The sequence below is a fragment of the Zootermopsis nevadensis genome, unplaced genomic scaffold, assembly GCF_977971745.1.
Source record: "Zootermopsis nevadensis isolate Lab colony 2312 unplaced genomic scaffold, Znev_1.0 Znev_ptg000008l, whole genome shotgun sequence".
NCBI lineage: Eukaryota > Metazoa > Arthropoda > Insecta > Blattodea > Termopsidae > Zootermopsis > Zootermopsis nevadensis.
This window is the reverse complement of record NW_028259140.1, coordinates 10,624,211-10,652,130: the sequence shown is the minus strand read 5'-3', so window position 1 is coordinate 10,652,130 and position 27,920 is coordinate 10,624,211. Positions and strand designations below refer to the sequence as shown.

The window sequence follows — 27,920 nt, the reverse complement described above, 5'->3', positions numbered from 1 at the left end:
TTTTATAAACAAACTAAATGTTCAGCTTTAAGTCATAAAAGGCTGAAGACCTATTAGAAAAACGTTATGCACTGCGTTGGGGTTGCGGGGTTGACCGATTGTATTCGTGCGTTTTCGGTAGTTTCTGTCGGGTCACGCGTTACAGAACCGAACTCATGAGTGTTGCCAACTAAGTATATATCACTGTAGTCTGTCCAAATCCCGCTGTTGTAATTGGCTGTTGTGTATCCCAGTGAATGTCAAGTTTCATAAGAAAAGAAAACAAGGTATGTTGACTGACCGTTGTGATTCTGTCCAGCCGGATCAGAAAGCCGATACGGAAGTGGCGAGACCATAAAAAAACGAACCAAGACCATTTTTTTCGTGTATCACCCGAAATAATAACTTGCTATAAACAGATCCACTCGACGACATGTTTACACACTGTTCCTTTTACATTTGTGATCGTCTTCTGATGTGGACATGGTGTTTAGTGACTGTGATTCTAGGACGAGGTAACAGTAGTGATCGCCCATTTTGGAAACGTCGTTGCGTGCTGCAAGGACAGCCAATGATGTCCTCACTGCAGAGAAGGTAGCAAGCAACATTAAAATCGCTTTTTCATCACCGGTAAGTTCATACATGATATATTTAATATAAGACCAACTAAAATAATACTCGCAATTAACTGGTTATGAAATCTGCTATGTGCTTATAAGGTCCCGGGTTCGAATAATACCCTGGATATCCTGCTGTTTTTTGTGGTTGTGTTAAATTACACCTGGAAATGTCCGTTTTCGTCCACATCTAATCATCCTAATTGTCGATGTTACTTCAGTAAGTTTTTCTAAAGATGTGTTGAGTCCAAAAGTCATTTTAAGTTTTGTCAAGGATCTCTTTGATGCTGAGACGTGTCGTTCAGAGTTCCCATGTTCTGAGGGAATTTCTCTGGGGGATTCTGAAAAAACATAACAATTAAGCCTTCAGTCAACAATTGTTGACAACTTGTGACCGGTCTCCAATTTAATAACAAGGATGCCAGTTCTGTTTCGGTAATATCATGACGTAATAGAACAATGTGTAAGGTCTTCATATTTCCTTGAATCGGTCTTCAATGCATAGCGAGAAGATCGTAAATATTCATTGTTTTTGTTGAACACTGATTACGTCTTACAAGGAAATATAATAGGGAATTGTTACTTGTTGCCGAGACACGCAGAGACATTAGTCAAAAATCTTTCTTTAACTTGTACTTACTATAACTTACCCAAGCTTAGATGATCAGCATTAAAGCCATATTTTACTTTTTCCCCGTACCCTTCGAAACACTTGGCATAAATGTTTCTGTTGCCCTGTAAACATGTACTGTTATTATTTAATAATGTTAACTTGACAAAAATTGCTGCTACAAGTTACACAACAAACGAATTAATTTTTGAAAATGGTTGTGTTTTGGGTTGTTGCGTCGTGTAGTTTGTTAAAAGTTTCAGAGGTCTTTGCTGCCTCCATCATCAGGGTAATGATCGCCCTGATCATGGAGACAGCAACTACCTCTAAAAGGACTGTAAACCTCTACCAGACTAAACGGGGCAACAACGCAGAACACAGCCATCATCAGACTCTGCCGTGAAAACCTCAGATCCTACGAAATCATGTTTCCTCATGGGTAATCCACGAAAGTAGGTCAAACGCGCCGACCACATGTCGTCTATAGCGATAGAACTTGTGCAGAATCTGTCAATGTATCGTTTGACTTTATTTACGTAATAAATACAAATCAATGTAACGCTCCAATTCGTAGTCAAGAATACTACGAGGCGCGTCCCAAAAGAAAGTTTCCCACTCGTCCCACAGCTAGCAAACCTTATATTGCGCGAAGCGACTGTGCGTACGTGATAGAGCAATGACGTAGCATGGCGCATGCACTAACGGCACCTCCCGCGTTCTCACAGTAGCATCGTTGCAGCTGTTGAAGATGGAGGTTCTTATTCCAGCTCCCGCCGACTGTGAAGTGCGGTCAGTGATAACGCTAGGCCGCACACGGCTCGACGGACAGCAAGTCTCCTGCAGGAGTTCAGCTGGGAAGTGTTTAATCATTCACCCTACAGCCCGGACCTCGCTCCCAGTGATTTCCATCTTTTCCTACACCTCAAGAAATTCCTGTCCGGTCAGCGTCAGCGTTTTGAGAATGACAGAGAGGCGGAGATGGTTGTCACACAGTGGTTCCAATCCCAGGCGGCAGACTTCTACGACACAGGTATTCAAAAGTTGGTCCCACGGTATGACCAATGTCTCAATTCCGGTGGCGAATATGTTGAAAAATAGCTGGACACTTGCTGTATCTGTTGCAATAAATATTTCCATGAAATTGTGTTTTGTTTCTGTAAACGGCCCCAGGGAAACTTACTTTGAGGACGCGCCTCGTATTTCATTTAAATGACGCTGGATGAGGGAAAAGGTAAGCATTGCATTAGCAGTGCTTCCCGTTAACACTACTCTGTATACATCACCCTCATTCTACGTGCAACGCCGTTCAGCTCTGTCCTTGATCAGTACACGTGTGTGCGACGAGGAAAATAAACCTTTAACGTTATAGGAGTTTGGGTAAAATCAGTAAATTCATTTTCATAAAACGCTGTTTTAAATCTATCACGTGCTTTTAGTCCGTTGCTATGAAGTGAACTTTCCGTGTTTCTGACAAGACCTTTAAGTTCCCCTACAACAGTAGAACCGAGTCGTAACTACGTTTCTATTGAAAACGAATACCTCGCGTAATTTATTTCATATCGCTAGGATAAGAACTGCAATCCCACATGATTTATAATACAAATTCATCTCAGTTTTAATGACTTTTGGGTGAACACATTATGCAAAATACTAGTAATTATATAACAATTACGTAGAATTCAACTGGGTCCCTTGTCGGAAGCTTTGATCTTTAACTGATTTCCACGGTGTGATTAAACTTACTTGTCCTGCCGTACCCAATGAAAGTGCAATCGGCCAAGACATTTGAATATCTTATTCTACGTGTGTGTACAGTTCGTAATCTCCATTTTCATAGATTCATTTACCAAAACTTAAGCACACTTTTCACTGAAGTAGTAGGGAATTACGATGGAATTGACTACAAATGCCCCTAGTTGAGTAGCAAGGCGAGGTTAAAGTAATAGTATTAAGTCACACAAAGCTATTAACCGTGTAAGAATATATTTATGAGAGTACATTTCAAATGACCTTCAATCTATCACTTCGCAAATACGCCTCGTTATTATCCAAGGATGTGAAAACATATACAATTTTCAAATAAAAAGATCTTGTAATTAACCAGATACTTAACTGAATATATAATATCAACATTAATAAAAACAATTTATTTGTAAATGTATACGTGTTGTTTGCAATCGAAAAATTTAAAATATCGTCATATAGCGTTTCAAAAACCAATAACGTTTTAAAATATTCGTTTCAAACAAGCGTTTACGTCATATTCTACAGCAGACGATACCAAAACAAAACACGGAATGAACAATACAACGTAGTACAAGATCGCACTACTCTAAAAATAATGGAACAACTAAAATTTACTACTGGCAGGGAACCAGAGAGCAGGAAATTACGTATTTTAAATATTTTTAAAAATAAATAAATATTTATAATGCATCTAAACGTGCATTAACTTATGTATGATTCACAGACCTGATGATGACTAAATAAAATTGAATAAAATTTTTGGATATTATCCATCGTCTAGTAAATATAAAACGTAAAACGACGTTTCGGAGATGGGACTCTATCTCCGTCTTCAGGTTCCTACACAGTTGGGCCCACTAGATAGAGCTAATCCCTAGACGATGGATAATATCCAAAAATTTTATTCAATTGACTCTTCACCATCGTCAAGAAGTTTTAGATTTGATATACTAAATAAAATAATAATAAACACATTTCGATTGCCTAGATAAAATGAGGCAATGGGGGCAAATCATCTTATAGAATACTCGAATTATTATTTTGTTTGCTTTTGTACGAATGTGAAGGAACGCAGATTTATAAGAGTGATAGAAATTGAAGGCGATTGGATTCTGCTGGCCCAGGACAGGGACCGGTGAGGGCTTCTATTAATTCGGTGATGAACCTTCTGGTTCCCTATGCCACCTACTTATTTATTTATTCATTCATTTAGTTAGTAAGTTAGTAGCCTACAGGACTTACATCTGCAATGGATGAATGAATGTCAGAACAGTATACAAATGTAAAGAATACATTTACAAAATATTTATATTTTAGCATTTGTTTATATCGCACCCAGATTTGAAATTTATGTTAAAATAAAACGGGCTTTATATAGTAAACATCAAATTCAGTTATAGACAGAATTTAATAAATTACAAAGCAAGAAACGTCGTTAATTGCACACACCCATTTGACAGTCAAAATAATCGGAATGATGAGTGATTTGTTGGTTTCTCGGCGATTAATTTTAATTAAGTCTTTTCGAAACGTCGATTTATTGCTATGACTTCACGTGGCTGTTGCTCCAGAAGAATTCGTTGTATTCATTAAGAGTTAGGAATGGAGGTTTCATAAGAGAATTAAGAGTTTAATACAGAATTTTCGCGGTTAAATTTCGAGCATTAGATGCAACTAACACACGACTGGGCTTAAGGCAAGCTTTTGTCATGGCGGCCAATATTCGCGGTTTTTATATGACATAAATGCGGGTGTATAAAAATACCATCGATAATTTTTAATATAGCAAAATAGTTCATTCTTTTGTTATCGCCGATTATGCCTGGTCATATATAGAAATAGTCTGATTTTGGAACGCTGAAACATTTTGAAATATTGTAGCACTTTTGGAGGGGTAATGGACCCATCAAAACTATTTTGCGTGCGGCGTACAACAAAATACAAACATCGCCGACGTTCGAGAAGGAAGCGAAAACTGGGTATTCATGTAAATGTACTCATTTATTAATATGTTTGCATAAAGGTGACGTCTGTCCATTCCAAAAAAGAACGTGGTTTTTTCATGTTCTGTAGGCATAACGAAACACTTCTTAGGAAGCGATTTAATTTCTGGTACTTGAAATTGCGTCAAACGTTTCTTTCGTAAAGAACACACAGGTTGTCATTTGTTAGGAATTGCCTATACATTTCTTCTGTTTTAACAAAAAAGTGTTACGAAACTTGATTTTATAAAGCCTTGAAATGGGTTCCGTCAACACGCACGGGCACACAAAATAATACACAGTATTGTCGACAAACGCTTGGTATTATTTTCATAAAGCGAGTTTCTTTCTGTACCTAGAACATCTAGGCACATTAACATGTTTCATACAATTAACTCCGAAACATAAGTCTGTTGATTCTGTTGAGAATACATTTGTTCTTTGGTGTAGTCTATTTGTCAGCACTTTGTCAACTGTCTCCTGTAGAAAGAATTGCATGCAGTTCTATAATACCTGTTACATAATATAAACTTTCAACAAATAAAACCTTTGTCGTATATCTGTGCTCATAAGAGGTTTACGGAGAACGTGGCTAAAATTACTTTATTTTGAAAGTTTATTTTCAAAGAGAACAGAATTAAGTACATGGAACGGAGTGTTTCGTTGAGAAGTTAATAGTTCTTCAGCTAGTCGAGACTTTCCATGCCTTTTATGAAACAAGGTTTATTACCGTGTTCACAAAAGTCCGATAAATTCGATAAACATTACGTAGCTTTGCTCTTATTTTACGGTGATTAACTGTTTGCCACGCCCCAGCTACCAAGGTGAAGGTTTAAACTTGTCGGCTTCCCACATCTGCTTGATGAATACGTCAGTAACACGTAGAGAAACGCTGTCTTACTTATCAATTATGCGATAACTCTTAGAAGAGGGAAATAAGTTTGAACAGAGTAAATTATTTAATGAGAAAACCAGGATTTAGTTCGGTTTTAATACCAAAGAATACCTTACAACAATTTATTATTTATGAATAAATTAATTGCATCTTTCTGTAATGTTTATCCCGAGATAAGAAAAACGAATTTGGACATCTGATTGTACACCGGCTAGGCCATTCTGCAATGTTAATCAGAATAAAACTCTGGCAGACTAGTTAATAAAATGAAAATACGATTTAAATCATAAATTCATCATCATCCAGCTCTGCATCTATATTTTTCTATAGATATTCTTACAATTTTTCAGTCTTTGCTAGACATTTATGAATGTCATGGCGTTGTGATACATTTAAACGAAAAAATATTATGTTGAATACCAATATTTTATGTTTATACATACATGTTAGAACTGGAATTAATACTGTATTTTATGGCGGAATTACAGTTTGGTGTACACTTGCCTAAACACTTAAAAATAATTCATTACCTTGGATTTTAAATAGCAACGAATGTGAGGTTAGGTTAGTTCGTTGCGAAATACTTCAGCCACTCACAAATATATCGAAAATAGCGGTCAAGTGGTTAGCATTTCTTTTAACATGGGAGGTGCTTGGTTCGAATCTGGGACAGGAGACCGGTTATCCTAGACATGGTTCTCCTCAGTCTACACAGGCAAATGAGCTTTCAAATAAGGCACGATGCTACATACGACACGTCGCGGCAGTTGCCAACATTACCGCTTTGTTTTCGGGAGGTCCAGCGACCAAATCTCTGTCCAAGACAATAACTCAGCTATTTATAAATTTCATCAGTCCATCCAATAAAATGCCTTGATAATATACTTTGTCAGTCCACGACTAATTCATTCTATATCCTTTCGAGTTTATCAGGCCCGTTTATTAATCATCCTAATATTCGGAGCAACTGACAGTGTAGTTAAATAAATAAATAAATGGACTCTGCATATGAACTGATAATATTTTTATCATCAAAAAAGTATTTTTGCTGTAGAACTCGAAGACTCTTGACCACCGTCACGGAAGTCCATCATTCGATCGTGTCGTGAACCACTCTTTTGTCGTGGGCTGTCTGCCAAAATCCATCTTATTGGTATCCTCACTTATGTCCATACGACTTCCAACTAGACAAAGAATACACGGACGAGAAGGAGTTTGAGACGAGATAGAAGAAGCCGAGGAGGGTAAAGAACAAGGCAAATAAGCCAATAATTCGGGTTCATGTTTGTCTGTATGTCTGCTGGTCTGCTGATATGCCGAAATTTGGTATAGCGAGATGTACATAAATGTTACGGTAATTATGATTTTATTTCGTGTTGATGAAATTCAAGCCCTGTTTTACACGAAGTTTAGAATCGAATTTGTTGATATTCTAAGAAGCGATTCATCTTATAGTACATTTATAACCAATACAAAGTAAATGTCATTAAGATCTTCAAGTCTTACTTGAAAATTATTTTTCATGTAATGACTAGTTAACTAAGGAAATATAATTACCAGCTATATCTATTCTAAATTGCTTTCCAGCAACAGATTGCAGTGTGGTATAAGATTCTGCAAGATAAATACCTGCAGTTCATGTTGTAACCAAAGTGTACTTCAAAAGAGGTCAGACGTAGAGTAAAAATGTACATGTGTAGTATTCATTCATAGTTTAGTTTTTCATCATATAGATTAAATGCAAACAGTTTGCAGAAACCAGAGGTCAAGTTGACCTTCCATAAAATATAAACAGTGACGTTTCACATTTAATAACATAGAACATAAATAAGTTTAACTATCTCGCTGCAGTATTTGTAACATCAGTAAATGAACATTATTTCTGATGAGATATAAAATTGCAAAATTGCATCTTTAAAGTACGGGACATATGGAAGATTTTAATCGAAGACTACGCAACATGTAATCACATGGAAGGTTCTAAGTTAGGGTCGTCGTGTCTGACACGACATTTTACTGGTATCGAAGTTAAATATGGTTTAGTTTGTTTATAGTGAATCTTGATAGATGAGAAGAATGTTTGAATAAATTTGTTTGTGGTATAAACGACGCAATTGCATGTTGATCCACAGCATTTAAACAGAAACCTGAAACGATATAACAGAATTTTGAATGAACAAAGTCTTTTAGTAGCATATACTTGTATAAAACTGATTTAAAGAAATTTTTCATTCGCGTCTTATTCTGGGACAGGAATGTGGATTACGTCCAGTACTTTTCCGTCTCGTGCTATTTCATCTTCTTTTAAAGTCCTGTAAACTTTGTTTTTATGTTTTACCAGCCCCTGTCTAGCTGAAAATGACGCAAGACAACGAACTCTTCAAAGGGATAAAAGGATACGCAGGCTGATATTCAAATTGTTATGAAAAGAGTGCGATTGTCGACAAACATTTGTTGGATAACATGGTTAAAATAAGTTATTTAAAGGTTGGACAGCATCATTAACCACCTAACGAGGAATGCTGTAGCCTATCACTGAACACATTTTCATGACCGGTCCTAATTTAAATGTTTCATCTCTGACGAGCACTTAGCTGGTCTCGGAATCAAAGTACAGTAAGCGACTGTAATCTTGAGACTTGCAAGGAATGCAAGAAGTCCGTAGCGTTAAAGGCAGACGCCAACTTTCCTCCTTCACCCCACCTCCTCACCCCGCAAGTCTCAAGATTACAGTCGCGGACTATAGGTAGTTTGACATTACAAATTAAGTGACAGTAACTACAGTTTTAAAAGCTGAATTCATTGAACGAACATGTTTTAAATGTTTAGTTTAAACATGGTGTTTTGATATATACGCAGTAATAAATTACAATAACTAATGATGTCTTTGTCAGTGTTATTCTTTGACTCTCGAAGTTTAATAAATCACCCTCGATGAAACGTTGACTCTCACGTTACAAACGAAATTTGGAGGAAAATTACCAAAACCCTAGGGTAATCCGAACTCAGAGCGAATTTTGCACTCGTCCACACATGACGTATACACGCAAACATAAGGATAAAAACTAATTATACCTTATAAATATGTGCCTTATGATTTAATGGTGGAGCACACAAATGTGACGACATCATCTGTGACACACCATTTATCGTAATGTCATCCAAAGAAGAAATTGTCTTTATACAAGACAAGAATTTAAATCGTATGCCATTAAAATAACCCGTCGCATAATTTGGTTTGTAAGATTGCTAATGCAATCCTTGTACATTAATAAAAAACAAAATTAAGTTAGTAGGAGAACAGCAAAGTACGATTATTTAAGCGGTATGTCATCAGACCTCCCTACCTTCAATGGCCTCGACTGACTCAGGATAACTTCAAGGACATGGATTCCTATTCGATGAGTCCCTCTATACGCTCCTTCAGTTTGGCCCTAACCTTTTGAATCACCCTGTATATTAAGCAAGCACATGACGATGGACTGAAGGGACAAAAAGTGCAGTATGTGATCTATATACTTTATATATTTTTTTGCAAGACGCCGCCACAAAATAAATTTTTACCATAGTCCCTTGGAAATGATTTTAACACGATTGCAGCGACTTTTGGAAGGTGCTCGATCGTGGTGCTGGTGACGAGGCGGAAGAGCGTCTTTGACTCCGGTTGAAGCTGACTTGAGCGACAAGACCTTTAGATCGTAGCTTTCCTGGAGGCAGCAAGTTTGTCGGCAGTGTGGTCTGAAGGAGCTAAGGACCGTGGGATAAGTATGGACTCCATTCAATCTTACATACCAGCAAAGGACGGTGGAAAATCTACGTTTGTGCTCCTGTGATGCAGCCGTTTGGCACGGTAACCGCGATGTTGCAGGGGCTCCCAGAACATTTGGATGGTTACAGTTTTACATTTTTTGCGTTCTGTTAGTAAGTTCTGTGTTATTTGGATAATATGCAGAGTAACTCCTTTGTTTTTGGTAGCCACATAGATAATTTGGGGTTTGTAAGTAGCTAAACGTTCAGAGAATTCAGTTAAGCGTAATTAGGGCAATTACGTTCGTCCTTCGCGGGCGTATTTTAGCGAAACTTAAAAATTAAGGCGATTATAATTTAAACCTGAATATTTTACCTCCGTTTTGGGAATTTTTTTTTACGATGAGGAAAGTTGGTAGCAAATATAGTTTTGCACCCTGAACCAGTCTCCGTGCTCAGCATTCCTAATATGTTTTGGGTATTCATTGGAAATTTGTGTGACTGATATACGACGAAAATTTGTTTAAAAGAATTTGATCTTACGTTCGAATATTTGTTTGATGGTTTTTTATGTAGAACTGTGGTTTGTATTTGTGGAAAAACGCGTTTCTTTCCTTGTTTATAAAGCGGATTGTAATATTTGTGACACTATCGCTTTCGTGTTAATTTTCAGAATCTCTTGAACGTAATGAGTATGGTTAAAGCAAACCATTTACGTAACACCACTGTATCCATTTCTGTGAAATTCATTTAACGTTCGGTACACAATACACAGTGTACCTGGTTGATTGCTCACTATCCGCATATTAGAAGAATCGCCAGTCAGTGGCCTGACAATGTATGATGGTGTGTTGCTGGCAGCCTCCGTCTACTTCCTCAAGAGCGCTGCTGCTCCAAAGGAACTATTCTTGTGTCTCCTGAGAGCTATATTTTTACATTGTAATTTGCTGTTAATAAAATATATATGTACTTAAAAACAACTTGTCTATTTCTAAGAACCTGAAAATTAAAGTATACAAAACAATAATTTTGCCTGTTCTTTTGTATGGGTGCGAAACATGGTCTCTCACTCTGAGGGAGGAACACAGATTGCAGGTGTTTGAGAATAGGGTGTTGAGGAGGATATTTGGGCCTAGGAGAGAAGACGATGGGACATGGAGAAAACTGCGTAATTATGAGGTTAAAAATCTGTACTCCTCCCCCAATATTGTCAGGGTGATTAAGTCGAGAAGAATGAGATTGGTGGGGCATGTAGCACGCATGGATGGGACAAGAGGTGTGCACCGGGTATTGATTGGGAAGCCTGAGGGGAAGAGACCGCTGGGGAGACCTAGACGTAGATGGGAGGATAATATCAGGCGGGATCTATGGGAGATAGGCGTTGAAGGAGACTGGATTTTGTTGGCCCAGGACAGGGTCCGGTGGAGGGCTTTGGTTAATTCGGTGATGAACCTTCGGGTTTGGTAAGCCATCTAGTTAGATAGTTATTCACTGAAGTGTCATTCTGTGCTACTGACGCGTCTATTAAATAAACATCAAATGAATATATAAATAGTATGGTTTCTGAATGGATAGTGACATCAAGGGATTGTACATAAGAGTCGCTAAACTATTATTCAATAAACAAATTACTTTCTTCTAACTGTGCGTTACATAATCAACACAATTAAATTTTTCTAAGACCAATGTTGTCCAATCTCGTTCGATTTATGAATTTAAATATGTTGTTTTAGATTAAACTATCAGTTGTAGGCATAGTTACAAATCATTCATCAGCGGAAAAATAGTTCAGCCCTGAAAATGGGGAAAGCATGTTCGAATTGTTTTCTAACTATTAATTTAAAAAGTGTCGCAGCCTAGAACAACGCAGTTAAAAAATAACTCGTTAAAGACTTGAAATTTTCACGGCTGAAGTGTCGATGCTGGCATTTAGAGGGACTTACATAGATCTCTGTATTTGTACGATTCTCCGAAATGCTGGCATCTACCCACGAGTTTACACCGCGCCTTACCACAGAAGAACAGCATTATAAACTTTTTAAAGAATTAAAAGAAAATTTAGTTTTAACAATAATTTCATCGTACCAAACAAGATTAAAAAACACTCACTATTATTATTACAATACAAAATACGGAAAGGAGTACTGATATGAATTTCAATTTTCCATTCGAACCATAATACAATCAGGATACGAAAGTAAGTGAGTGTAACAAAGAATCTAAGGCAAAGACACCCTTGGTATGTTAAAAGAGTACTCGTACATTGTGGCTGGGGAACACACTCGATGTTTAACACTGGTGCTAGTGTCCAAACATGATCCTGTCCTACGCCAAGGTCGTCTCGTGTCAGACGTTCTTTTCACGGTCTTCCGAAGGCCACACACCACATGCCAATTATTTCGGCGTTTGTCTTGATTCTTTTTTTACACTAATTTATTTTCTTATTCTGATTTATACTATGCCTCATACGTTCACAGAGTGTCGAAAATATTATTTTTATAATAAAGGAAAGATAACATATAAAACTAAAAATTTACGTATTGATTTCTGTGGGAGGAAGAACTTAACTCTTATTGGCTAGAAAAGAGTTTGAAATGTACTCTGAAGTAGAGTGATCACAACTCCTGCATGGTATTCCTGAGTTCCTGGTAACAAATCCGTACTCGGAGATTGGCTTTCTGTAGTTTGTCATCGATTTCCTTACTGTCAGTAAGAATGGTCACCTGCATTTGTTTCCACTCCCTTACCAAATTATCATCCAAAAATCAATGTCATTGGACGCAACTGACAAATTGTCACTAGAAAAATCAAGAATTAATCAATTAACGCTATTATACTGATTTTATAGTACGTTTTGAGAAAAATGCAAAGACGTGGAACAAAGAATGCAAAGTAACCAGCTCAGGGTAGAATTTTATGGCGAGATTCTGTGATGAGAGGAATTAGACTAACCCTTCGATTACCTAACAAAGAATATTTTACGAGATTTTTAGTTTTCAGGGATGGAGTTAATTAGGGTTTAGGTGTATTCTACAGTGAAGTATAAAGCCAGGCGTTTACCGACTTTCGGAAATGGCTGTAGCCTCTCAATATTTTCATATCCAGTACACACCATTCAGCATGGTGTGCATTGGTGGTTAGCAGGATTCACGACCCATCAGTACATGGGTTCGACCGGGACATTTAACGCTCCTGCTGTGACCCCCTTTTTGCGAAATGATGATGAAGGTGGAGTAATTGTTGGGATGCCACGGAAAAACCGGGGTAACCCCGGAGCAAAATTTGCCCAACATAATTTGTAAATCTGAGAAAACCCAGCGTTCTAACCCCTAGACCACCGTGGCGGCTACTTACGTAATGAGAACTTCATAATTACTCCTTTTTAAGAAATCATTGAACATAGTTTATTTAACAGTCACGTCCCTGGACTGTCTTGAGCTAAGTACAAGAGGTTGAGGTAGGAAGGACGCCATTTAAATATTTAAACAGACATTGCAAGAAGACACCTCTCGGGAGACAAATAGGTCGGAGAATTATTTTAAAAGTGGCCTATCTGTCTTGAAGACTAGAACGGTATTAAGAGTTCAGGACACAGTTTACCGACGTACTTCTGCGGGGCATTGATGAACGTTGTGGAATTTCTTGAACTCTTCTGTCCATTTCGATATTTCAGGAATTTTTTTGATGATATAAAGTAGTTGATGAAACTAATTTCGTTTTTGTCAAAGGAAAACCTGCATTCCTGCATGAAATTCGAATTTTAAGAAAACCGCATTTTAAATGCTAAGAGCGTCATAATTTATATACTCACCAGATATTGCTTGGATGATAGAATCAACGAAAATGGTATGTAACGCACATGGGGGGGGGGGGGGAGAAGAGAAATTCTTACAGATTTTTGATTCACAATCTCGAAAGGAGGGACTATTTGGATGATCAAGGTTTAAATGCGAGTACAGTGTTAAAGTATAAATTTGTTTGGATGGTGTGAACGGAAATATACCTCTACAAGAGGAAAAGTTCTTGTATGTGACGTTATATTCTACAACACGTTGTTTGTGAGAAACTCGCCTTTGTACAAGTTTCTGTGCCTAATTCTTAAAATTTAATTGGACATTCTTAAGAAGGAATTAAATGAAAGAGATCTTAACGAATTTATGAAGCCATAAAAGTACAAGCTATGATATAATTGACTGAAATCGTAGTAACATTTTATTTGTTATTCTGATTCTACATGACCACTGATATATAAATATAATTTTAAAAAATTCTGATATAATAATATAAGACATCTACTATGTAAAAATTGTTCTTATCTAAATTATGACCCGTGCATCTTTATGATACGAAGTGTCTACTGTCGTATATCATAAGCTTTTATTCTATGAAGAATCATTTTACAGAAATTTATTTAAAGGTAATTTAAATCTTTCTTTCTTTTCTTTGCTGTTTAAATAACGGCAGTGTTCTTGTGACAAACTATAAGTTGTTAGTCGGTCGGCACAACAGTTACGTCAAAGCATGCTACCAGAAACAGCTGAGCATCTGGTCTGCAACATATCTTAATTTGGTCTAGACTGAACATAAGATTCAAACAATTTCTTGTTGTCACAACCCCTCAGCATTTTAAATAACCAATTTACTGAAACTAACTCCCCAAAACTTTTAAATGGGGTAACTTAGAATAATAGAACTCTGTCCTAATCTAATTTAACCCAGTTTACGTCTTAAAAACCTGTTTGTTTGTGGCAAATTTTAAAACCATGCCCCCATTGTTTCTAAATGGGTCACCACCCAAGAGTTCTGCCCACCGATTTTTTTAATTTCAGTAGTTTTTGTTATAATTCTTTAAAATATGTTTATTAATGTAAAAAACAAAATTTTCAGTGCTTGATTCTGTTAAACCCACACTTTAGAGAATTTATTTAATACAAGAACAATTACATTGTTAATATCCAGACGTAAGGACACGTAAAATATTGAATTTTTTTAAACATATTTCTATAAATAATAATATCGCATCCCATTCGAGCCTACCAGGCTGTTCGGGAAGACACCGATATTATAAGTTTTGAACTTGTTCCATCTTATCCAAATCATTAATAAAATTACATCGAAAACTCGAACCTTCACTGGAGACAGAAAACGATGCTTGATATCAAAATGCAAACAATTCATGTAACAAAGTTTGTGGGCTTAGTACACAACACGGGTTGTAAATCTGTCGTGTGTTTTCTATAACATTTATTTTAGCGTTTTTCCCGAATGACAAGAATATTGTAGATTTCTGTCTTCTGGGTTGTTTCGATGAATCGCCCTGATGACGGAGGCAGTATGACCTCTGAAACGTTGGTAAACATCGACTAGACTACACAGCGCAACAACCCCGAAGACAGAAATCTTCATACTCACCCCTGTGACAACCTCAAATCATACAAGAATATTGTACATGATTAGTATGGAATGATATCGAAGAATGTGACCTATATTATCGTAATGTCCCAACATTTCAACAAATGTCTAGAACGGATGTCCTAGAATGCACATTTTTGTGCATCTTGTCTGATAAATGTACGATTTGAAAGGCCTGGAATTATTCCTTTTTCTCAAAATTGCTAACATTTACACTTTCGAATACTAATTTACGAGCCTGCCTTGCGTGTAGGTTATATTCGTTCTTTCTTTGGTTTGTTTTATTTCATCACATGTTAATGTTCACGGCCAATATGACGTCACAACATAGTAGGACCAATGAGTTTGCAGACAAATATAATGGAAGGGGGAAAAGTATTGGAAGTTAAAATCAGCGGGCAAGTTGATTTTGATCTTTGTTTATCTGTTACTGAGTGAGTACTTGGTGATTAACAGACGTGTCGTGATCACAACGTGGTATGCTGGAGTCCTCGGATACTTTGATAATAATGCAAGTATATATCACGACAAAGGAAAATCAGAGTAAATATTAGCTATGTGACGAATCGTCCAAATTGTTTATAAATTTCAGAAAAATTATAAATTGAATAGTAAATGTGAACATTTTTAAAGGTATGAACTTACACACCTTAGAAACAGATATCAAAAAAGATAATAATAAAATATGATTGTATAATTTAAAATAATCGCTCAGCATGCTAACTACAAATGCAAAAGTATATGTAGTTAATTATTTCATATGGATGTAGAATGAGTGAAGTGTGATTATATCCAAACAAACGTCTAAAGTTGTCTGTACATTGAATGGTAGTTATTTGTATTTGACGGAAAATTAATGTAAAAAATGACATATTTTGACTTCATTAATGTTGCCTAATGTAGGCTATATTCTCAGAAATAATATGTTTTTAAGGATTTAAAAATTCAATTCAACAGACTCGCACAATTCCAGACGCATTTATTTCTTACAGTTTTGTTTTCCGTGTTCTGGCAGCGTGGTATAAATTACTCATATTAATAACCGGTGGTACTCATCTGTCAGAAAGTGTACATATTTGTTTTTCTTCAACAACTATATTTATAGTTGCAAAAATTACTAATTTATGGCTGGCGATTTTTTCGATCCCATTTATCTTCACGAATTATATGCATATATTTAGGATTTGAGGTTTTTACGGCGGTGTGTCTAAAGATTTCTGTCTTCTGGGTTGTTGCGCCGTGTAGTCTGGTCGATGTTTACCAACGTTTCAGAGATCATACTGCCTCCATCATCAGGGCGATGAGTATGAAGATTTCTGTCTTCTGGGTTGTTGCGCTGTGTAGTCTGATCGATGTTTACCAACGTTTCAGAGGTCATACTGCCTCCATCATCAGGGCGATAAGTATGAAGATTTCTGTCTTCTGGATTGTTGCGCCGTGTAGTCTGATCGATGTTTACCAACGTTTCAGAGGTCATACTGCCTCCATCATCAGGGAGATGAGTGGCCTGATAGTGGAGGCTGTAAGGACCTCTGAAACGTCGGTAAACTTCTACCAGACTACACGGCGCAACAATCCAGAATACAGCCATCCTGTCCTACATGCATCTAGTATGCAGTAGTTAAGTAGGAAGCCTGGGTGCTTTTGAAAGTGTTTTAGCTAAGGGAGTTAATTACAATTCCTGCTTTTCTTCACTGTCATTTCAGGAAACATATGACAATGAAGTTTCAAACGTAAGCTTACATTTGTGATTGCGAATGTTCATTTAAGTTATTATGTCGTGTCTTCCATTCTCATTCCGCATACAAGTGTCGATATTTATATTGTAAATAATGTTGCATAAATATACAAGCGCTAGTAATTAGATAATCACGTGTAGTTTGTACTGCACAATGCGACATTTATGGGGCACTAAGATAATACATTCTTGCTTTACCGTTTTTCGAATCAGAGAAGGCTGCTTTGAAGTTAAAGAACAAAAGAATACGGTAAGCGCAAGAAGATAGAAATGGTCTCTATTACAAAATTTTAACAAGAATGCAGCATTCAATGAAACACATTATTTTAATTTTCATCAAACACTGATTTGAAGTTGATACTGGGAACTTCGTTTCGTAAAGATATATCATTGGCTAAACCATCATAATTCGTCTCCGTCACAGTAGTTATGTAATATTAAAATATCACACAAAACAATCAAAATTAATTAACCTACATTTCAGCAGTATTATGATTCTGAACACCATCAGTAAGTGTTGTAGGAATACGTCTCAAGAGTCCATGTTATGCCTTGGGCTAATCACACGTGGCGGTTTTAAGAAATAAACCGGTTTATTACATGAATTTTATAATTATATATCAGCAAGGTTATAAGAGTGATAAACCAGTATAGTAATAATACAATTATAATATGTTAATTGTTTTATGTTGTATCCTCGACGCCAGACTTTATACGACTCTAGAACCTGCAGTCTTCGACATATCCCCATAAAAACTGGAACATTCTCGCCGTCATAAAGCTGTTTCGTATTTCCAGTGCTGGAATTTCATCAGGCTGGGTGTAATGCTGACCTTTCTTCTGCACAAAATGTATCTGTTTATGTCGCCATTAATGGGATTAAGAGTAAAAACGCTGTAAACTTTCTTTTAAATTTGCTGCTGGTATTCCTATGTGACTACACCGTATATAGACTAATTGTTATACCACCATGAGTCAGTTTGCAAAGCCTCGTTTGTAGGAACAAGATTTGTGTCATTAAAATTATGGTAGCATTAAAGCACATTAGATTTCTTCTTGAGCATTCTATCACTATATAATATGCACTATTTTTAATTCATATTGGTCTTAACCACATTATGATGAGAACGAGCTAAGATGATTAACAACATTCCAAAGTAACAAATACTTTTTGTTGGAAAAAGGTCATTTATAATTGTTTATGTTTACAAACCATAATTCATGTGAGACCATAACATGGAAGGACACCAAAGGTATAATATACACAGTGGTCATTATTTTTCATCACCATCATCTAGCTGTCAATGATTTTTAGCCTTGTGACCCGTTCCGGCCTCAGTCATCCAGGAATATTTTTAGAGGGCGTTTGTTTCTTTTTCCTGTTTGTTTATGTTCAAAATTTGATGTGGCAATCTGTCCTTGTCCATTCTTCGTATATATTTGATCCAGTTCCTTCTGTATCTGTGGATTTTTTCCAATATTTTCTCTGTTTGTAGTTCTTTGTGGATGGCGTCATTTCTTTTATGATCTCTCCATCTGTATTTGGCTGTTTTTCTTAAAAACGTCATCTCTGTTGCTGAAATTCTTGATTTGTCGGGTTGTTTCATTATCCAGGTTTCGCACCCGTAAAGAAGTGTAGGTATGGCCAAGGTTTTATATATTTTCAATCAAGTTTGTATTGGGGTTTTAGAGGGTTTAAAGATTTCATTAATGATGCCCGTAACTTGTAAGTATTTAGATAATTTTGATGGGAAATCTTTTCTGTTTCATACGATACTGTACATCTCAGATAGTTAAATGTGTTAATTTATTGTATGATTGTGTTATTTGTTACTTTATTTTTCATAACTAAGATAATATTTTACTCTCTAGATGGTGTTGTGTGTGTGATTTGCCTTCTGACTATTGCAGTACATTAGTAATAAAGAAATTATTTACGATAATGTGGCTGTTATTTGTTACATAATATTATTGTAGAGTTTTCTCTCGTTTACGGCTGTTTGAAGCTCAGAAGCTTTCTGCCATTTATATTTTACCCTTCTCTTACGTAGTACGTATTGTTGTTTTTGATTTTGTGAAAGTCATCTATTGATCTTGTCGCTCTTCAGATGTTTCTGCTATATCCATGAATGGTTTGAATCCTTATGTGTCCAGTGGCTTCTTCAGGTGGAGTTGTCTTACTTTCGTTATACCACTGCAGTGTTTAACTAATCAACCTAAGAGATAAATAAGCTTATGGTCAAACAGGTAGAGAACAGCATGTATTCCCCTTGGACAACAGAAGAAAAATATGTAAACCTATGTAAGATTAATCGATATTCTAACTGGGATTTAATTTTTAGAAATTAATTACTATTCATGGGTGATTATCAGTATAACTACAGAATTTCACTCGACCATTTCGGATATCTATGTCACCATCAGCGGGGTTATACATTGGTGATAATACTATAGTAACACGACTGTCCGCTGTGTGAATTCCACTCACGTACCTGTCCACAAGGACGGTCTAGAACTCCATAGTGCACATTTGATCGCCAGAGAGACTTCATGTAGTTTAATCGCCGTGAAAGATTAATATCTTATTTCCAAAATAAATGTATTCGAATTATCTAAATGCCAACGTCGTTGTCACCCTCCATTTTCTCATGAAAAGTACCTCAGGTGCATGAAGGTAAATTTTCCTCCTGTGATTAACCAAGCATCACGATATACAGACGAATGGGGAATCTCAACGCTTTCTTAACCTCAGCACTTGTTGCAGCTGAGTGGTTTCTGGTTAGAATTTCTCCTTCCACTGCCCATAAATGAAATAACTTTACGATATTACACGTGGAACTACTTGTATCAGAGCAGTGGGTCGTCATGCCCTGCCTCGGGCGTGGATGGAGTGAAAGTTGAGATTCCTATATACCATGGTCGATATTCAAGGCCATTTAATAGGAATCGAAAGTAAAACAAGGGCTTTAAAACTTTCTTGTTTGAAGATTGATGTCTTCTGGGTTGTTGTTCCGTGTAGTCTGGTAGAAGTTTACCGAAGTTTCAGATGTCCCTGCTACCTCCATCATCAAGGCGATCTGAAATTTTGGTTTAATTCTACCAGAATACACGTCACAATAACCCAGAAGACAACAATCTTTAGACTCACTACCGTGGAAACCTAAAATCCTACACTTTCTTATTTACTTAAAGACTATTATTACTTTAAGGGACGCTGGCTTTCCACTTCAGTTAGAATGGCCTTGGAGCCTAGAGGTCATCACAGGCCCAGGTCTGGCTCTCTGACTTCGGCTTGACGCAGACCGAGAGGTGGGCCTGGACCTGGTAGCATAGATAAATCGAGTGTGGGTCTGGTTAAAAAAATTAAACATTTCGGGCTTTTTTTTTTTTTTTTTACAAGACGAAATTTAATGTTAGTTGCGCTAATGTTATGTTTGTGACAGCCACAAATTTTTAACGGCTGTCAAGGAGAACTGCGTTACTATGGTACTGAACTGAACTTTTACTGGGAATCCCCGGGCGGTTCCAGAAAGACAGGTCAGGGGTCACATGACCTTTGTTGAGCAATACAAGACGTGTGTTTTACACAAGTCTCAATAGGAGATACGGAGAATTCTATTCTAAAGGGTTTTTGACGACGGCAGCTTACACTTTTAATTGTTCGTTATCAGGAATTTTTCCATCGTCTGTTCGTTTAAAATCACGACGTTTCGGAGGCTGGTTCTGTCTTCGTCTTCAGGTGAGAGGTACCTACTCTATTGGCTCCCTTAGATAGAGCTAGTCTCTGTCACTGGACCAAATTTTAATTTTATTTTAATTTTGTTTTGAAAAAATAGACGATGGGAAAAGTCCTGATAACGAACAATTTTACAGAGAATTCTATTTAATTTTCGGTCTGGTTTCACATACTTTCGGGAATTTGAAGTTAAAGCGGGCGAATGGTAAAAATAACAGTTAATATGTAGTGTTTAAAGTGGTTCGTTAAACGTTGGTTTATATTTATGAAAGATTTCTCAGTTATGTATCAGTTTCGTTTCACGCCTTACTATTTAAATTAGACATAGACTAAGATTTTTCTGCAGTTCAGAAATAATGACCATGATAATGGATGAAACGAGGTTGGCATCTACTTCCGATGGCTGTGATTAGGAGCAACGCGCTTGCTACTTTGTAGATGCGCCATCGTCATACTCCTCCATACAATCGGAACCCGTGCCCCTCTTGGCACTTCAGAAATTAAGAACTCGGCGCCTAACGTAACGGACAGTAAAAAAAGGAACAGCTGTCATTTAAAATAACTTTTGTTTCGGATTTTCATCGCAAGATCGCACTACACTTGCAGAAATTAATTTTAATAACTGTTGTGTTAATGTTAATATTTCTCGAATTTCTTTGCAGTAACACTGCGTGTCTTCTGCTAGTATTTATAGGCTTTGTGACTTCATGAAACCTAATTTAACTTTACCTGAGAGAAAATGCTTTATCGTTCATCATAGAGATAGAAGAAAATAGATATTTCGCGTTGTTGCCATGTTATTTTTAATTTGAATATAAAATTTGTGTTTACTAAGTATAATCTATTAAAAATGTCAGGACGTCATATTCATTATTACTAATTGTGAACCTTCTATGTCTATATGTCCACTAAGCCAGAATATTTTATTCATTTTTACCTTCTCCTTTCACAAATTAAATTAAAATGAAACTCTTTATACACTATCGAAGAATCAAGTCCACTGTAGTAGGAAAAAGCATGTTTATGAAGCTATTGCGAAGGAACATTACATTACGTATTTCGTGTATACTTCTGAAAAGGCCATTCAGTGGAAAATCAAAGAGTTCTGTCAACCACGTCGTTAACAGATTCTATCATTTTTATTTTGCAAGAAGATATCCATGGAGTGAAAGTTTCTCTAATTTTTAGATTTTCTGTAGATATTAATTAATAAAATAAGGCAATTTTTAGGATGCGGCGGGCTTTTCATTCACAAATATGTAGTATCGCCATTATTTAAGAATTATAAATACCAGATCCTTTATTACATTGTACTTATTCTGAGAGAACTGATAGTTAAACATGTGCTCATATTTATAGGTAATGACGATGCTGGCATTGTACACTGGAGATGAATAAAGGTAATACGGCATTTATCATCTCTGTGGCCATGGAAATGTTAAAATATCTTTTCCTTTTCTCTCCATAAATTTTCCAAGAATATCACATTCTTCATCTTTATGTGCAAGAGACATCCGATGTCCCAGTTTTTGTTGTATGCAGTAACACACTTTCCGCGACCTAACTCTTGTTTGTGCTGCTACGTCATTTAAATCTGTGATTCACTTTAATGCCCTCATCTCCTTTATCTGATGAAGAAAAACATGTCTTAATCTCGGACATGTTAATGGGCACAAACTTATGTGGCTCCGTGTTCAAGGGACAGAATTAGGAATTTGTAGTCTGTCAGTTTTAGAACACGTGTTTTGGTTTTTGTCTGTTATGTACAATAATCTAATTCTCCTAAAATACTTTATTTAACACAGTCAAATAAATCTTCTGGTGTTAAAGTGATGTTTCTCTCAGTTGCTTCAAGATTAGCATGTGCTAATAATCACTTATACTTTTCCATCATTCAAGTCACTAAGGACTTTTTCCATGCAAAGAAAAAACGAAATTCTATTATGATAACCTAAGTTCAAGAAGCTTTTACAGTTCTTGTACTTTGAACTTGCACCATCACCGAAATAATATTTTTCCTTATGTATGGTTAAACATCAGACAACAAGTTGTGGTAATGGAACTTAAAAATGAGTGGACTGTAGTAGCTCTATACTCAAGACAGTAACTAATGACACACACACTTACTCACTACTCTTCCATCCTAAATTTTTGTCCAGATGAGTAACAATAGAACACATAAAGGCCTACAATAGCCTAATCATTTTCCCAGTGGCACCCTCGTATAATATCATGACATAAGAATAAATTATTCTATGGAAAATCAAGTAAAATATAAGTTCTAGTTTTTTAGCAAATGGCTTTTTTCAACTTAATTTTATTTATTGTTTAAACGGATGGTTCAAAGTTTATAACTATCAAAATACGGCAGATATATGCATAAATTTTAGACCAATCGATTCCCTGAGAATAAGTACTACAGAACATCAATTCTTGTATTTCGGACTTTTAAATAATTTAATTATTTACATTAACATCTAGGGATTTAGTTACAATAAAATCGAAATATTGGGAAATGTTTTAGTTCATTGATATCTACTTGTTTAAAAAATAATTAAAATTAATAATGGTGTGATTGACACTTAAATTGATTTCGGTCTGGTACGCAATGACTATTGTACGTTTTGCATATTACCTGTAGCTTTTTGACTTTTTACTGCATTACCAGACAGAAAGCAGGCATTAGGCAGTCGAAAATATATAACGACCTTTGTAAGATCGTTAGTTGCTTATAATTTAGTTTAAGGAAGTCATGTCAGAGGTGCAATCTATACCTTCAGCCCGAGGTATTCCTCATTGAACGCCATGGTTTGGGGTATTTAGTTTCTGGAGACACTAACACTTTGTTCGATTATATTCACTGGCTTATCATATAGTGTATCTGTATCCAAAATTATCAGTACATAAATGTTAGTTTCTTTTATTTTGAGAATAACGTATGGTCGTTCTTATTCTGGCTTTACTTTAATTATATCTCATCACATGGATGTATTGAAAAAATCTTTGTAACAAATTTACGATAATCCCCTCTGCAATGCAGGTGTAGAATTCGTGCCTCTGAACCAATTCGTCTACCTACTTGTGTCTGGACCCCTGATTCAAATACACACATTGATGGACTAATTTCGTAAAAGTTAGCATTAACACCATGCCATTTTAGATGTCACCTTCTCGGTACATTTTAAAATTTCAACATGTCCACCGCAAGATTCGACAAAACCTCCCAGCTGTCAATGAAACGTCTTGACATTTTATAACTTGATATATTATTGAATAATAGGCGATTTTCATTAAAATGTTATTTTAGGAAGCAACAAACACAAAGTGAGGCTGTGTGGTGTATTTTATAAAATAATAATAATTACGGAATCAGTGAAAGTTGTTACAAGGACATACCTCTTAGCTCTAGTGGCTTTTAAATATACACAGCTTTTAGAGACTACTTGGTTCAGCATTCTCTTCTTATTATTCTGAACGAAAAAGTCCCTTCTCTTAGTTATTCTCACATTATGCAGATAATTTTTCATTCTACAGAATGTATAAAGTGATTTATTTTGATATCATGAAACACTTTCGCGATTTAAAACAAAACTCTTGTGTGACTGATTATTTCTGATTTTATGCCTCTGTATTTCGTGTTATTACCCTCAAAATTTTATTTCATATTTAAAATAAATCCCAAAAATAATCACGTACTATGGCATAAAATATCCAGAAGCAGCTACACCCCCTAAGACCCGCCAAATCTTCCCCCATCCCTCCCTTACACTTGAGTTAATTTCACCATGGTTACTAAGCCGCTATTCATGCTAGGTGCGCAAAAACGTGACTTTACATCGAAATCGTTTGCTGCCGTTTGCGAAGTATTTTGAAATTCGTAACCGCCTAAAAACAAAATTTCGGAATAAAGGAGGTATTTGGCTATGACAAGTTTTTCATCGAGCGTCAAAACAGCTTAAGTTACATCCATTTTGATTTGAAAGCAGTGCATCAGCTAAAATGATGGGACACTACTACAATAATACGATATTGCCATTGGTTTCGTGGTTTTTGCATGAAGAGTTTGAGTGTAGGAGTTAGGGTTAAGTTTAAATAGAACATTCGTTTATACAGAGTGTGGTAAGAATGACACATAATAAAACGGGAACGGGTAGAAAACCTTTGCACAAAATTAAAATATAAAATAAAGAATTCTCTGGATCTAATTTTTACACGTCAAGTGGAGCAAATACATCAGTCAGATTCTAAAAGGACCAAGGGTCATAAGACGTGAATTACAGCAGAGGAAATAAGTACGTAATACCACGGTCAATCGTGATCAACATTTAGTGCACACTAAGAAGGATAGAAGTATTTGAATGTGGTGCTATAGAAGGATGTTGAAAATTAAGTGGACGGATAAAGTACGAAATGAGCTGATCTTAGACAGGATAGGCGAAGGAAGAAGTCTATGGAAAAAATCTTACGAGAAGAAGAGATAGGATGGTGGGACACATTCTGAGGTACCCAGGATTGGTTAATTTGGTAATGGAAGGGAAGAATTGTAGGGGGAGACAAAGATTGGAATATGTGACGTAGATTTTTGAGGATGTGGGCTGCAAAAAATATGTGGAAATGAAGAGATTGGCGCAAGATAGGCGAAAATGGAGGACCGCATCAAACCAGTCGAAAGACTGACGACAAACAAACAAACAAAACAGTAGGCTTTCTGTTCAGCGCTCGAAAATACGATTCTGGATATGATGACACAGAATCTATGTCGTGAAGAAATTTCCCGAGAACTGAGTGTCGAAGATCGCGTTGTACATGATCCTCGACTACTCACGGGTTCAAGGTCGCATGCCTCGTGAGTTACATCACCGTCTCCAATACTGTGTGTGGCAAAGCATAACTCGCAGGTGACGGCGTCTTCAAACGTAGCAACAGCCGCTTGCAGGCACAGCATAAACCCGTGTGAAACGCGAGTGAGCAATCAAGTTCACTTCAGCTTCGTCTTATGTAAGCTATTTTTACGTATCGACTAACTTGTTCGTGAGTGTTAACTGCTGTCTCTTATTAGCCTATGTTTGTCCTTCTACCCCGCATTCTTGTCCTCCTCCTCTTCAAGGTTTTGATACTAAAGCTGGAATCAAGGATTATTTATCACCTGTTGTCTCTTGTACTTAGAATCGCAAATGACGCCAGCCGACCCTCTCCAACGACAACGTATTTTTGTCTACTTTTATATCTGACTCTGCGTCTGTGGGGTGTATTTAAGAGTTCCCTGCATTTAAGACTAAGAGGAATTAATATTTCAGGAAGGGGTTGCAGATTTCTGTTTCTAAGTGCCATCTGTCAAGTTACACATGGGACTTTCCGGGCTACCGAATTTTTCTGCGATGGTTGCGAGGAATCTGTTCTCGTCAGCTTATTCATTCATTTGTTACCGAAAGAACACAAGAGATTCAGCTGCTACGAATTTGTGATCTCCAAACATGTTGCGATTACCTGGATATATGCCAGTTTTCTTAAACCCATTTACAGCTGTACCATCTATAGCAGTGGTATTCATCCTGGGGTACGCGTACCCCCGGGAGTATTGAAGACATCCTAGGGGGTACATGAAATTTAAAAAAATATATATTATTTTATGATAAACACTGAATAATCAGTAATGTAATTTATTTAATTTATTTTAGATGTAGATTATATACTATGTGTAACTTGAATTATACACCAACAACTTTGGGGGTTCAAAGTTGAAGAGAAATTATATCTGGGGGTACGCGAGCAAAAAAAGTTGAATACCACTGATCTATAGAATACTCCTCGCCAAATAACCCTTATATCTTCTAACTTCTTATACTACTTATCGGGTTCTGTCTGCGCGAACTTTTAATCTGGGAATTATAGTAAACTCTTAGAGGTTTCAGGAAGGACATGTCGAATCTGCACGTGATGTGTTGTATCTGGTGGCAGGCATGTTATTGATACAGAATGTTTTCTCGCTAGTTCTATGACGTCTAGATTTCTCACCTGCGTAGCATACTCATATAAAATCAACAGCACAGTCTTCTTTGCTTGGCTTCACAACATTGATAAAATGTTTAAACCATGTGGTGAAGCTTTCAAGCTGTATTCCTCCGGAAGAATGACAAATGAAGATAGACCCAGCAGGAGTGCCATCTGTCAGCTCAGATTTAATTTGTTTTTGTTTTTTAATATAAATATGGATGTACTAAGTACCCAGCAACACTCATGCACTGTTACATTTATTCCTCGTTCAGCAGATAGTAAATCTTCTACATGTTCCTACACGGTTCTTGTATTTCTTTGCTATTATTTGGGAGTAAGAGGGCTGAACATTTGTTGTACGTTTTTAATCTACATTAAGGGTCCTTCCTGGTGGATATTTCTACTTGTTAATTTCTGCCTCTAAAATATCGACTAATGTTTCAAAATTTTTCTATTGAAACCAGAGGCCCTTGACAGAGATGATTATTCTGCAATTCGGAGGGAACGATTATGGCTTTTGAAAAGAAATCCGGCAAGCCAATCTTTACTAACACGTTTCTCATCTATATTAAAGTTGCATGAAATTCCAATTTTTCAGCGATTTGGAAGAAGTTCATGATACTGTACCACTGCTCCATAAATACGTTGTATTGTTCGAGGTCGTACTCGATGTCTTGTGGTAATGTGGGTGTTATTTACAATGAAATCTTCACAACCAAAGATGGGGCTATATTTGTTTTCTTCGCCAGTCTTCCTGTTGTCGTCTGTTGGACACCATAAGGTCTGCTTCGTTTTAAATAATCCATTTTACCTTGCTGCATCAACTACACAGGACATCTTTACCGGATCCCGTTGTGTGAGGATTTTTTAAAAATATTCTTACCATCTGTGGATTTTTTTTTTATAGACAGAACTTTAATTTCTAACGCCTTCTTCCTGCCACATATTATCAAACGGCCAAATTCAGTGCCTTGAAAAGTTTTGTGATAAACGTATCACGAGAAATAATTTCGGATTCCAGTTAGATCGGCATCAGTAAATTTTAAAGTCATGAATTTTAAATGTGTTTATTCAGAGTGTGGTTTTTAAAGGATTCAAATTTTTATTAAAAATCGGTTGGTATTTAGCTCGTTCTTTGTATTGGTATTTTTGAGCAAATATTTTCTGAATAAAAATAAAGTTTGTATGAATGTTATGGGATTACCGTTATAACAGAGTTAGTATCCTTAAATGTGGTTAAATATGCACCCCTCCCACACACACACACACAGACACACAGTAACAAAGACTCGCGAAAGTGTTTTTCAGTAACAGTACATGAAAATAACCCAGCAACGTAATGTAGCGCTTTAAACGTTTATGAATGTCATGTAAACGTGAGCTAAAACAACGTTGTTATGTTTTATGTTTAATTTATTTTTCACTACCTACAAAGCTCAGATATTTATCGACTTGTAAGGGAAT

The 27,920-nt window shown here is 36.4% G+C and overlaps 1 protein-coding gene across 4 annotated transcripts in view; it reads left to right on the top strand.

The window, feature by feature from the left end:
* The first annotated feature begins 202 nt into the window (after window positions 1–202).
* Window positions 203–27,920, top strand: part of dsb (scavenger receptor class B member debris buster) — a 107,410-nt gene continuing 79,692 nt past the window's right edge. The window contains exon 1 of one of the 4 annotated variants that reach the window (XM_087345077.1): window positions 203–609. The gene's annotated coding sequence lies outside the window, so the exon portion shown is untranslated. Of the gene's footprint in view, window positions 610–15,385; window positions 15,622–27,920 lie in introns of those variants that run through there. The other 3 variants (XM_087345075.1, XM_087345076.1, XM_087345074.1) reach the window with 3 other exon arrangements.